General features: G+C 40.6%; 1 protein-coding gene and 1 long non-coding RNA gene across 3 annotated transcripts in view; one reads left to right on the top strand and one right to left on the bottom strand.

Moving 5' to 3' along the window:
• Window positions 1–633, bottom strand: part of CCSER2 (coiled-coil serine rich protein 2) — a 70,995-nt gene extending 70,362 nt beyond the window's left edge. The window contains exon 1 of one of the 2 annotated variants that reach the window (XM_085229031.1): window positions 458–629. The gene's annotated coding sequence lies outside the window, so the exon portion shown is untranslated. Of the gene's footprint in view, window positions 1–457 lie in introns of both variants that reach the window. The other variant, XM_085229033.1, reaches the window with a different exon arrangement.
• LOC146543848 (uncharacterized) lies at window positions 4–10,015 on the top strand. The gene is made up of 3 exons (XR_014884608.1): window positions 4–140; window positions 5,218–5,392; window positions 6,119–10,015. It is a non-coding gene; the product is annotated as an uncharacterized LOC146543848 (long non-coding RNA).
• Window positions 10,016–14,644: the final 4,629 nt, after the last annotated feature.

Raw genomic sequence — 14,644 nt, forward strand, 5'->3', positions numbered from 1 at the left:
AAAGCAAAGCTGTGTCACCGCGCAGAAATCGCCCCCACGCGCCTAATGCGCTCCGGACGGTGCAAGGAAAATCTGAGCCGCAGTATAGCTGAAATACATCACGGAAAATAACATCTCAGCGCTTTCCTCGCAGCCTGCAGGTACGCCCGACTGAAGCCGACACCGCGGGCCGAGCGGGGCCGGCCTGCCCTCCTGCCCGCCGCCCACACGGCCCCGCACACACCTGGGGCAGGGCTGGCGGCTAGCGGAGCCCCGCCGGCACGCAGCGTGCCCAAGGGTGCGGCCGTGCCCACGGGGGCTGAGCCCGCAGGCAGAGCCCTCACCACCCCTCCCCTCCCCTCCCCTCCCCTCCCTCCGGCCGCACGGCCTGCGGGGCCGGCGATGCCGCAGCCACCTCCTGCCGCCCCCCGCTGAGGGACGCTCAGCAGCGCTGCACAGCGCCGGCCGCGGCACTCACCGCCGTGCCGGGCGCAGGCCGGAGCCGCCGCCCCCCTCCTCGAACCGTGCCGCGCCGCGCCGCGCGCTCAGGTAGCGGCCGCCGAGCGCCCCGCCCCGCGCCGCCCCGCCCGGCTGGTCCGCGGAGGCAGTGGCGGAGCGCTCAGCCCCGCCGCGCATGCCCGCCGCCTCCCTTCCGCGTCCCCCGCCCCACCCCGACGTCACGGCGGGCGGAGCGCGCCCTGCTCTCCGCGCGGCAGTCAGGCGATGGTGTGAGCGGGCTGACCTTCGCTCTCTCTCCTAGGGGACTGCAGGTCTGCCCTAAGGAGGCCGTTAGCCGGGCGGAATAACGGGCTGTGTGTTACAGCGTAGGGAGATAGGCCTGCAGGTATCCCAGCTCTGAGGGAGGCACGCAGAGTACTCAGATGTGTGCCCGCTGCATGAGGAGCCCAAAGCAGTGCTGCCAGCCAAGTGGGGCCAGGCCTTTCTTCTTGTTGCACTGCTGGTTTTGTTTCCTGGCCTGATCTCCAACCAGCAGACAGTCTCAAAGCTTCTGCACGGTTCTTTCCCTGGGACTCCTTAAGCTTGCTCAGGTGACTGCAGCGGCTCAGTGTTTACAACCCACAGCCTTTGTACCCGTGCCTTTATTTGGGGCGTATGTTTCTGCTTCTCTCCTGTTTGGGGATTTTTGTTTCAGTATCTGCGTTTCTGTGCTTGAGCTTCAGATTTTCAAAGTTTCATTTTTCTGTTTTGACTGAAATTTAGCATAATTTCTTAGCCCTTGTACGCCTGCTTTGCAGCCCTCCCAGAAGAGGAGGGCCATAGGGTAACTTCAAGCTGCACTCGCGTGGAAGAAAAAAAGCCCTGTTGCTGATAAGCATCACTTGGTACAGCCTCCTCCTTAGCAGTTAGGCATGCTGCCCTGGGTGAGCCTTCCTGGCAGTGTCAGCCCAGTTCCACCAGCACCTTTGCACACATGGGCTGAGAACTCTGATACATCTGCCCCATAGGCAGCGTAAAGGCCTTCTTTAAATAACGAACACCAGCCAAAGCTTTTGTATGCCTTTTTGCCTGAACTTGAATGTACCCATCACATTAATGGATTTATTCTTAGAACAATTTGGAGCATAACTGTTCCCCTATGGTACAGGAAGAAAAAAAAAAATCCTAAGTGGAGAGATTAAATCTCTTGCGCAAAGCTGAAGAGATAGCAAAGCCAGGAAATGAGCTCAGATTTCCTGAGTCAGGCGGCCTGGCTTTAACCGCACAGTCATCCTCTTTCAGTCATTCTCAGCTTCTGAGCACTGATGTAAACATCAACAGCATTAGCACAGATTTGACTTGTTCCTACTTCATACAGAATGACTTTACCGTTCCCACTGAAATTTCCTTCAGCTTCTCAATTTCCTTCCCAAAATTAAGATAAATTGTATCATAGACTGACCAGGGTATTCTTACATTCCACTGCCTTTCTCAGGCCCTGGCAAGTAATGTCTTCATCCTCAGCACTATGAATACCCACTCAGAAAACAATCGTGGAGCTTCAGTGGTGCAGCTCTTAGGTGAAACTGATCAAGGAACAAATTGTTCCCTATCATCACACTTTTCTGGCAGATCAGAGGAACCAGGAACACTTGTACCAGCTCAGGGGGGGCACATACACTGTCTGCTGACCTGGAAGTGGTGGTAGAATCACCTTATTAACTATTTGAAAATTATTATGAAGGCAAACTCTAAATTAATATCTATATATATATATATATAAGAAAATGAAAGCAGCCTAGAGATAATTCAAGGTAAAGTTGAGAACCTCTACTATGTGTTCCGACATCTAACAAATTGCCACTGTGCTTTTATAGCCTCATATTTAAGATGCAAAATTTACAGCTGTTTTGAATAACTTCAGAAAGGGACACATTACTTGTACAGCTTGTGCTTCTGACTACTGAAGTAAAAGGATAGTCTTGAGAGTCCTACTGTCAGACTACAGACTAAGATCTAGCCATGATCAAGTGCACAATCTTTCCGTATCAGTTTAATATTTGATGTGTCTTCATCTTGAGGACTTTCTCTTCAATTGATTTTATACTAAATTGATTTAAATGGGTGTTATTGTCCTGGGAGATGGACTAGAAGCTCATTTCATCTGCTTCACGTGGTGCAGAACTGTACTACTACTTCCAGAAACAAGAGACACAGCAGTAGATGTGAAGAACACACAGAAAAGAGTGTGAGAGCTGGATGAGTAGATTGTGCTATTGGCGCAGTTACTGTGCCACCCTCCATCAGTTTGCAGACCAGGGACTTGTTATCCAAAGATGGATGTTCCCATTGGCTTGCTCAGGTATCAGCAATTTCAATGCAGGGAGCATTAGGAAGGCCTAGTTTTCCCTGTAATAATCAAGTATTTTGAGAGTATCCAGCCGTAATCTTCCTGGTTTCTCCAACTTCAGCTTATTTGCTGATACACTAAGCCCATTACTAAGTAATAATGCTATATTTTTGTAACAGCCCTCAATTTGTCCTTGCTAAAATAAAGCCATTTACATTGTTTTCACAGAGTCACAGCACAGCTGAGGCTGGCACGGTTCTCTGAGTCATAGAAACATAGAATCATAAAGTGATAGAGGCATAGGTTGGAGGGGATCTCTTTTCAACTTTTGTAAACCATGTAAATAACTTAATTTTCATAGTACCTTAGAAATATGAATTAGAACAAGTTTGAAAAGTTGATTAACTTGTTTTCTGAGATAATGAAGACAGAAAACAATGGGGAAATGTCATATACAGAAGTATCTGCATAACTGCTCGTATACGTGTGTATTTACTATTTCTGTGCATTAGGTCCACAAAAAACACAATTTTGTATAATAAATAATTATATGATAAATTCAATAATTATATATTTAATTTAATATTAAATAAACTTAATAACGTCTCTATATATATATATATAATTTAATAATTTCAGTAGGAAATTCTGCTGGTTGCAAGCTGAGGTCTTCACCAGTTCACCATCACTGCATCTTCTTTTGCGTACATGTGTGGGAAAACAGAAATGAGCAGAAACTCGTTCTGCTGAGATATGTGATAGCCTAGCTGCACTTCAGTCCTGTATTTTTCCTACTTGGTTGAAAGAGAATCCAGCTTTATTGAAATGAAGTGCTGAGCATTTGACATGCTTTCAGACATTAGTGCTACCTACTGCTTTCTAAATCCATGCAACAGGATAACATTTAAATAAAGAAGTGTCCATTATCAGTCACGCAGCTGCATTGTTATTTAGGTACTTGGCTCAGAGGATTGCCTTTGACTTCCTACGACAATGTTCCTATATTTATGTTTTTATCATGTGCTTGATGTTATCATTTCTTTACTGGGGCAGTGCTGTGGTAGAATTTGCCTGGACCAGCTTAGTGAGAACTGAGTTAAAACCTGTCCAGGGCAATCCTTACACCGTGCCACTGCTGTTGCCCTTTCTTCTAAGAGCTGTCCACCCATAATGCTTCAAAACACCACATCTAAGTGATTTAGACCTGCTTAGGTGTAACAGACTAGTTGAACTACTTCATCAGTTCTAATTAAAACTACTTTGTAAAATACTGCCTTTTTCTCTGCACGTCCTCAGTAGCCGTGTTTCTACAGTATGCAAAAGCATTTCTAGATAGCAATTAAAATCATACTGTACATGCCTAAAATTCAACGATGCAGTATTTCATTTCTTTTAAAATATGTTTCCTTCAGTATCTAGCTGTTAAAACAAATTAGCATATATTTCATTTAAGTCTGATATAGCTTATTTTTATTTCCAGCTTAGTTGGTATGCACATAGCCTGAATGCCCCAAGGAATACAAATGTCTAACATTTCCTCTGAGTCAGTAGGAATTTTGAGGCTCCTGAAACATAAGTAAAAAAATGTTCTTTCAGCTTGATTTATAGGTATGGAAGTTATATCATTTTGTATAAATAAAAATTATTCTAAATCAGGCTGGAGAAACATTTTCACCACAGTTTGTTACTGAAATGTTGACTAATAATCTCAGAATTCAAAAATATCTTTCCACTACTGACATTATTATGGAAATTTATCTAGTGTGTTTGGGATTTCTTTTAACCCAACCTATGGAAACATAAGTTAGTGGCAAAATAGAAAAAATAACTCAGACTGTTTCTAATAACTCCATGCAAATGTAGCAGAATAACGGGCTGGAATTCAATGAAATCTTACAGAATCACAGAATCAGACAGAATGGCCAGGGTTGGAAGGGACCTCAAGGATCATGAATCTCCAACCCCCCTGCCACATGCAGGGCCACCAACCTCCACATTTATACCAGACCAGGCTGCCCAGGGCCCCATCCAACCTGGCCTTGAACACCTCCACAGACAGGGCATCCACGACCTCTCTGGGCAGCCTGTGCCAGCACCTCACCACTCTCTCTGTAAAGAACTTCCCCCTGACATCCAACCTAAATCTTCCTTCTGTCAACTTAAAAGCATTTCCCCTTGTCCTGCTGTTATCTACTCTTTCAAAGAGTTGATTCCCCTCCTGTTTGTAGGCTCCCTCTGTTTTATATGTATGCATTTCCTAAGCTGATCAATATTGATAAATTATAATCTTGGAAAATTCTGGAGTGAATAAGATAGCAATAGAGTTACACATATTAAGAAATGAAATGTAACAGGCAAGAAAGCAAACAGCAAAAGAATACATATATAAGAGCATCAAATGTATCTGTCTGTTTCCATTTGACAGCATTCATCTTAACATTCATCCACAGGGAGAGATCATCAGCATCACTCAGCAGATGAAAACAAAGATGAGCCTTGTGAGCCACATTCAGAAAATGCTTAGAAATGACAAAAGATAGCTGATGGTGCAGCGACAGATCTGCAGAATGATCTCCCTTTCTTTCTTAAGGAAAATTCCTACCGACTGGGCAACGCTATGGAAAGGTACGTAATGATGGAAAGTATTAATTCTCATTTATCTCATCTCAGAGAGGATCCTTCTAAGAGCAATCCAGTTTGTGAGTCCAGATTTACAGCTGAAGCAGACTGCAGAAAGGAATAAAATACAGTGTTATTGTTTCCATGAATATTTCCTCAGTTATATTAAATTTTCATATGAAAGTCATTAGTTTCAATTAACTTTGAGGCATTAAAAAAGCAAACAAAAACAAAAAACAAGCAGACATTTCCAATAGCAAACAGCAGTTTCAAAATACAGTTCAGGATTTCAGAAAGAATTTTATTCCCTGTATATATTTGACCCTAATCTTTCTCGTCAGAACATGTGAAAGCATCCAAAGATAAAAAATGAAAGCTGAAATTCCATTTTTTCAGTGACTAGATTACATTTTTAGTATTAAATGGCAATGAAAATAAAGACCTCAAAGATGCAGATTAAAAAATGCAATTGCTTTTCCTTTTTTTTGTGCACGTGGCAGTAACACGTGCTCTGAGAAAAGAGCTGACCTTATCTAAATTTATGTGACTTACCCATTACAGCTCAATAATTAACTGAATGTCTCAGCACTCAGCAGGAACATTAAGTTCAGTAACACTGTATACTCAGAATCATTTGGAAAAATCATGAAATGTCACATCAGAAATGTTTTGTCTTATAAGGGTTTTTTTGTTTTTTTTTTTTCCTTCGGTGCTTGTTTCCTTTTTCTTTAGGCATTGGGAATCACCTGGAGAATGTAAGTGGCCAATTAGATGATTCTTAACTAGCAACCTCGGCCTGTTGGAGATACAATTTATAAGGTTGCTCGACTGTTCCTTCAGAAGGAATTGGTTGGTTCACCTCATCACCAGCTGAAGGACACGCTCTCACTGTCTCCAGGGTCCTTCCTTACCACTGAATCTTTCTGAAATCTGCTGTGAAAGTCAAACATTTTGGTTGCAGTGAGTGTTAGCCACTTGCTTTCCTGTCAAGTAAGAAAGCTGGATTCTCACAAATGCAAAACAGAAGAAATGTTATTCTTGTAAGCAGGTGCCTTCCCTTGATTCATGGACTTCTGAAGCCATCTCCCAAGAGATTTTGCCAGAAACACTGGCGCCAGAGGTTCAATAGCTGATTTATCTAGTAAGACATTTAGCAAGGTTCTGCTGTACTTCTAAGCCTGGAGATGCTGAAGGTGTTTTTCTCTGAGTTAATAATTATTAACTGTAGATAGCAGCAAGCTGGAAAGAGACTGAACTATTTTAGAAATGCATGCAATAAATAATAGTGGCTGTGCTTCAGATGGCTGTCACAAGGCTCAAGGACAAATTCTAAACAGCATGACTGGCATTTTAATGACTAAAAATATGTCTTTGGTCCACATTGTGAAAAATCGATTAGAAAACTCTTACAGACCAAAAGTTTTGTGCAAAATAGTGAATAAAACTGCTGCCCTTCCTGCCTTACTATAAAAATAGCTATGAAAAATACTTTCTCCTCTAAATCATTTGAAATCAGGGAACTCCTAGAGTTCTGCAAGCATGAGTGCATCCCTGGAATACAGTTTAGCAGAGGTAAGGCTATTTCTAATTCATTTCACATAAAGTGGGGTACACGAGGTGCCAGGGTCAAACTGGAAAGCCGGTGGCAAAGATCTGGAATCAGCAGATCCTCACCTCAAATCTGTGTGTATATGACTCAACCAACACCCAGGACGATACCCTACCAAAATGGCATCGAGGAAGAACACAAAATCCAATACTCTGAATGTAAGAAAGATGTAATAGTAACTGTGAGTAAAATAAGAAATAAAGGGAGATATTCACCTAGATGCTGGTGGTTAAGAACAGGCATGACTGAGGTGCGTGTAATTCTCAGAGATGCAGAAAAGAGGACAACACAGACAAGCTAAAGGAAACCTCTACTGAGAATGCAGGTCAACTGCAGAACTAACTCAAGCCACAGAGATGCACATAGTGAAAGTAATAGCAGATAAGCACTGATAAAATAGTAAACCTACATTGAATGCAGAGGGAGGTGGATAAGCTTTTAAGGAGTGCCTGGCTTTCATCCATTTTTCAATATCACTTCAAACTGTGTATTATAAGCATTTTTTAGATTTCTGATTTTGTTTTTATGTTACATTTATAAAATACAATGCAATGCATTTTCAAGAACAAAATGATACTCTGGCAATGTAGCTGTATGTATTGAAAAAAGTGAGGCCAAATATTGCACACAGTTAAATCAGTAACATAAGGAGAGGTGCTGAGGGGGATTTAGTTTTTATGTGAAAAGAAGGAGAGTGGTGAAAGGTGACTACTGTCCTCGATGTATTGTTCACTTACTAAAGTAAGAACAGTATCACCTGGACTTTGTTCTTCCATCGCAGGCAGTGATAGGCACTCTGCTCTATGTTCATAGCATTTAATCCCTCCTACGACTCCAGATTCAGCTGCTGCATCAGTTACATACAGAGGTACAAACTACTGCATGAAACATTATTTTCTTCATGTTCCTCAGAAAGCACTTAAGATAAAGAAGTTATCATTTCAGAGATAAAATTTCTGACAATAATTAGTTCAAGACATACTTAGGTACCCAGAGGGAAAAAGGATTTGGAGGCATTTTCATTTTAATTCACTTCATTTTAAAAGAGATACCTCATTATTAACTCTTAAGAAAATCTTCAAAGATAACAACCCTTATTAAGGTGAAAATTCAACAGCTGAAATTGTCTTGCTGATTCCAAAATACTTAGCAAGACAGTGAGTAGATGGAAAAAGATTGTTTAATGCTTATTTTATTTAGAATAGAACTCTTTACTGTTCTAATCACCTAAATAAATAACTGCGCCTTTCATCCTGGCAGAAGCAGTGTGGTAGTTTGTGTTTAGAAGGCTGAACTTGATGCTAAGAAAACAGCAGCATGTGCTGCTGATGCATCTAAATCATGAGTAGTAGTGCAGACACTAGCTAGGAGAAATGAACGTCATTTTCTCCCTGGGGCTGTACTTCTGTTATAGTCCAGGTGTCCTGGGAGTCTTTTGATTTTGTGGGAAGTACAAAGAGCACAGAAAGAGCTGCAGATAAGAATATTAAGCACTATTTATCTGGTTGTAGATGACCTGGAGTGGTGCAAAGGTGGGATAAAATAGAGGGGAATCAGACGCTAGAAAGAAGAGAAACAAATATACATATTTAAAATACGAGATGAAGGTTTTTCAAATGAGAAGGAAAAAGGGAATCCTGCTGGTAAGAGAATATCTGATCTTATGAAATATTGAAGTGAGGAGTAAAAGAAACAGGCCCAGCATTTTCCCCTGAAGTGGTGGATGTCCCTAGCATGCACTCTTCATATTGCCTTTAATTCTTTATGTTAATATGGGGTATCCTCTTTCTAGGTGGATACACAAGAGTATCAGTAGGGAGACATGATAATGATCTTTAGAATCTTACACCTGGGGCCAATTATAAGCACTTGGTTAAACATATAGTTTGCATATTCAGCGAATGAATTAAAATGTATGTATCAGATAGAAGCATAATAACCCTTAAATCTGTTTTCTACATCAGTGCTTATGGTTGCATGAGAACCTCCTAGTTTGTTAGTCACTGAACAGGAAGGTGTTGGTTACAGCTTACTGTGCCATTTCACGAGTCATGGAAATCTACTGTCATTTTAAAAGCAGAATTTACCTGGCAATTTTAATACATTAGTGTCCAAGGTTACTGGTTTTCTAGAAAAAGCTGAGGCTAGGATTTGCAGTCCTGTGATACTCCCAGCACCCAGGTGCACCTTGTAGATTCAGTATCAGCTTGGGGAATTTTTTATTTGGAATTCAGTTTAAATGAACACATTCTGTGCACGTATCTTCTGCAAGTTCAAGATGGATAGACAGACACTTGCCATCCTCAGAAGCTTTTGGCTTAAGCACAGAGAATCTGCAGGATTATTGCTTAAATGAACGTAGCCCAGAAACATATTCTAAAATTAGTATTTTGATTAAAGGCATAGAGGAAGACATTATCGTTTTGCCTGCGCCCCAACAATGTGTATTGCCAAGACATACTACGCATTTAATAGTAATACACGTATAGAAAATTAATCACAAGTTAGGTCATTTTTCTCTTATCAGTGCCTTATTGCTTTGCAAAAGCGAAATACCTTTACAAGCATTTAATGTCTGTTGTTTCTTTTACCTACTGTTAGTTCAGATTAAAGAAATAAGGGCTAACAAAGTCAGTAGTATTGCTTTCTTGGCTGGATGAGCAAGATGAGGGACTGGCACATGATGCAACTGGTATGGTTTTTTTGAATCATCTTTTGAATTTTTTTGTATGGTTGCTCCTGCAAGACAGTGCAATATACTCAACACCATTTAGAAATTAACTCACTTCACCCTGAAAAATATTTTGTGGGAATTCATATCCTTTATCCAATGTGATTGGTAACAGAACCAGAGTGCATTCTTTAGATGTCATGTTGGTTTTGTAATGAATTCTTAAGAGCTGCTGAACCGTGCCACGGTTGTGCAAAGAAAAGCCACAGAGCAGATGCCACTGACACCATCGGAGCTTCACCTGGGCTGATCTGATGTCTACATACCTGTAGCAATATTATTTAAGTGTTCCATGGATATGCATCTTTATATGCAGCTTTAGTCATAGAGCTGGTCTTGTGGGATCTGGGTTTTTTGGTCTTAATAGTACAGGTATTTTCCTACATGTTTTATATGATTTTTTTTTTCTGCTTTAGGACAGAAGGGAGAAATATTCCAACACAGATGCACACTTACTTAGCCCTGTGTGTTTATAATACAATTAGCTGATTTTCTAGGAATAATCCACAATATAACTTACATAGCTCTAACGTAGCATTACGTGTGCTCTGGCACTTAAAATACTGTGTTTTCCTTTGCAAATATGTTCCTCTTTTTAATTAGCTTTGCTTTTTATCCAGCAATGAACAAGCGATGAGAGCATGGTGCTCTCAGAAAAATCTGCACCAGTGAAGGTGAAGCACTGTTGCTGTCACCACTGCTGAAACACACCACCCACTGCCTCTCTGAGCTCACATCCACACAGATGTATAGCAAATATCTATGAGCGTCATTTTTTTCACAGGAGGAATTCATTTCCAGCCCTTTGCTTCATACACACTTCCATGTCAGACACCATTTTGTCAGACTGCCCCTCTGCTGCCATCTGTCACATGGCAGCAACATGGAATGGAATGTTGGTGAGAAGGTTCAACCTCTATTGTCATACCACCAACAGCCTCCTCTGGCACTGCAGGCCAACATGATAAAATAGAAGACATTGCTGTTAGAGCAGTCCTTGTAGCTGCAAACAGGGTGTTTCATCAAAGAAGGCTTCTTTAACCAGAGGATGGTGAGGCAGAGGCACAGGTTGCTGTGAGTGCCCCATCCCTGGAGGTGTTCGAGGCCAGGTTGGGGAGGGGGGCCTGGGCAGCTTGAACTGGTGGGTGGACACCCTGCCCATGGCAGGAGGTTGAAACTGAATAAGTTTTGAAGTCCATTCCAACCTAACCCATTCTATGATTATATGATTCTATGAAGGCTTGCATCCTTGCACAGTATCCTGCAGAAAGATCATTTGCTACATTTCTCCATTTCATTCACAAAGCACTTAGCTTCAGGGATAGTGTGTTACCTTTTAAATATATAAATAATTAATAATTTGCTTTCATTTGTGGCACAGAATTGGTCCTTATTGAAAAAAAAAAGTAGTTAATCTCTCACTGCTCTAAAGATCATAAAAAATCACTCTGCTGCTTGCTTTCTTCCCCAGTTTCACAAAATCATGTTAAGAATAGTTTACATGCACCAGAACTTACTAGTTGTGCAGAGCTGATGGCAAACATGAACTCTAACAATAAAAGAAAAAAAAAAACAGCACAACACAAATGCGAGGATAGACTCTTTCAGATTTTTCCATGACTAATAACTCAGTGGCAGATGATTTGGGTCTCTTATAAATTTAGAATTCTGTGGTGATAAAGGTATCACATTAAGAAGTTTGAAAGAAAAATCCTTTCTTTATGCACAGTTTTGAAAAAAAAACAAACTGCAAGGAACATATTGCCCTGCCAACACATCTTCTCTAAGAAATCTTTAAAATAAAAGTCAGTTCAAGATCCATGTGTAATTAGTCCATGGTCATTTTACCACAACTACTGACATCTGGCTTTATAGAATGAAGACCACATGGTTGCAAGATGGAATATTAATACCCATGGAGAACACTACTTTCACTGGAAGTTTGACCACTGAGGTCTAGACTAGGACCATGAAATTTACTCTGTTGCTCTTTTCACAGCCATCAGCCCATAATGGCTGTCAGAAATAATACATCTTCTTCACTGAGATGTGACCTGGTTGGTGGCTGCGAATTGAATCTCACTATATTCCCTCTACTACTCCTTCGAGATAAAGATCCTATTATCCATTATCATTTTTTGGAGCGTGTAATTTCTTTTAAAAATTACTCAGTCAAAAGCTAGTAATATGTTTCAAGCGCTGTATTAGATGGTCTTTTGTCACTGCCAACAGTGAGTGAACACCAAAAGTTCATCAATGTGCACTGTAAACAGAAAGAGCAGAAACAGATTAGTAAGAGTGGTTTTTATATTTGCTCTGCAAGGACTGAGTTCTGTAAAATAATACTTACGAGTCAGAATACATTTCCATATCAAAATGCAGTCAGCAGCAGGAGGCTATATTTGTATTACCGTAGTAAATTGTGTATTTGACAGCTTACAAATAAACTCGGGGAAGAGTGAGAATGTGAATATACTGAGGGTCTTCTGTCTACAAAGATAATTCTTATTGCAGAAAAGAAAAAATTATCTCAGGTCTGATGCATTCTTGTTTGTACTAAACTTTAAGAAGATAACCTAGATCCCTTTTGGGGGTAGTTTTGCTTATTTTTATCATTCATTCTCCTTTCTTGCTTTTTTTTTACATCTATTTCTATATATAAATATATATCATATGTATTAATTCATATACCTTGCCAGCTTGCTCTAGGAGGGATAAATTCAGGCACTCATTCACATTGGCTGCTCTGAGACTTGGCAAATTTACACCATCACTAAGCCATCTGAGTCACTGCTTTTAACTGCTTTACAGGCCAACAGCTTATGGGGATATTGAGACTGAGCAAGCCATGTCTTGCTAATGCCAATATTTTTTTAAGTAAAAAATGAGAGGAGGAAAAAAAAAACAGAGGAGGAAAAAGGGTTCTTTCCAGCTTTTGTTTGCTGGCCTGGATGAGATTGTCTCTGGCTTTTCTACTTGATGTGTACTGTTGATCGAGCCTAGCAATTATGTACTTTTGAGAAGGGTGTGGGGAGGAAGCAGGTGGACTTTTCTAAATCCCAGGGATACTAAGGATGGCAAACATGACAGAAAAATTCTTTCCATCCTCCTCGCTTTTCTCCACTGCCACTTCCCACACTTTTTAATGGCTTCAGAAAAGATCTGGAGCAATCATCCCCCACCATCCCGTCTGCTAGTTGGTTCTAATTCCTGACACATCAATTAGGATCCATTAATTTCTGGTTCCATTCTTCCCTTGTTTACCAGACAGGATATCAACCCAGTCCTTGGCTTATATCAGTATATGGTTTTGTTTTCATTGCTGCAGTAAGCCACTCTCCTCATTGTCTCTCTTAACATGCACTTTACAGGCATATAGGACAGCTTGTAAAATGTGTCTCACTTGAAAGTACAGTTTACAGTTTGGTTTGGCTCATTAACATCTGAAGATAAATTCTGGAATGTGAGAGTCTCCTTCTTCCTCTATTCAAATTGTAAAGTTACTGCCATTACTAATTCAAATTATCCTGCCTTGTAGACCTGTACTAACATTTAAGTAAGAAAAGCGATAAGTGCTGCATTCGCTTTGAAAGCTGCATCACTCCTGAGTGCTCTTGGTACCGAGAGTATTTCCATAAGGGCAGCACTGATTTTATTTATCCACTGTGTGCAGCATAGCAAGTCATTCCTCGTCTTCACATTATGCACTAATTAAAAAATAAACAGGTAGTATGACAAGTTAGGTTCAGAATCTCCAAAGGACAGACCTACACACAGCAAATCAGCTTATTCTTTGTGCCCTCAACTATGACTTATTCCTGTTCTCTTAAATTACACTCTACTGGCTGATCAGACCATAAAGCAAATGGACAGCTGCAGTAGAGAGCGGGCATTTTAATAGTAGAGTGCTGTAGACATGGCTGACTGCCAAAGAGCACATTGTTAAAGCAACCGGCATAAAATGAAAAATTAAGATATTGGCACCAAGACCTACTGGTAAGAGCTGAGAGTCAGTAAAGGACAGTGAAATAATATAAAAGATTTCTTCCAATGGATTAAATTTAAGACAGGCAAAGCAGTCTTGCTTTGGAGCAGTATTCTGCAGAGCTGGGAACTGTGGCGAGTCTCATACAAACACAGAGGACACTGTTGGCTGTCCTGGCTGCTGCAATTTCTGCTCTTGGCCAGATAGCAATTTGGTACAATCCTTCTTTATAGCACAGTCACAGCTGGACAAAACAACATCCAGATCAGTTCTGAAATGCACTGCCAGTAATCAATATATATCTTGATATGTTTTATTTGGTACTTTGTTCTATTTTAAAAGCATCAGCAATTTCTTGAAATTGCCTTTTTCCTGAGAGAGATGCTGAGTAACAGCAGCAAGGTAAGAGAATATTCACATGCTCCTTCCTCAATAACTGCCACGGTTATCAGTGGTTAATACACACTACATATGAAACCAGTTTTGAGAAATTCTGTGGTGAAATGGCTGTGTACTTGTTATCTGGGAAAATCCAAACATATGATTGCACGCTCCTTTCTTTGGGTATACACATTGCTCTCCATTTTCTAGTTACATCATAATGTACCGTATCCAAATAGCATCAGAGATTTTTATTCCTGTCCTATACAATGACTACAGCATAGCTTGTGGTGTGTCTTCATTCTGCTTAGTAATTTTATTGTCACATTCTCACTTTATTGACTCCTTTTATAAGTTGTATTTTACTCCGAAGATACATGTAAATAGTTTTCCAACATCATATACCATGCCATTTATTTTTGTGCCCGAGAGTACTTCATTCTGTTAGGGCAGTTTAGAGTTGAAGCAAACAAGCAAATTGAGATGGTCAGAATCTTCCAGATCCTATAGGACCTGTGACTTAATATTACAGTATAATCCTAAACATCTTTT

This window comes from Meleagris gallopavo, chromosome 8, assembly GCF_905368555.1.
Source record: "Meleagris gallopavo chromosome 8, MGAL_WU_HG_1.1, whole genome shotgun sequence".
Taxonomy (NCBI): domain Eukaryota; kingdom Metazoa; phylum Chordata; class Aves; order Galliformes; family Phasianidae; genus Meleagris; species Meleagris gallopavo.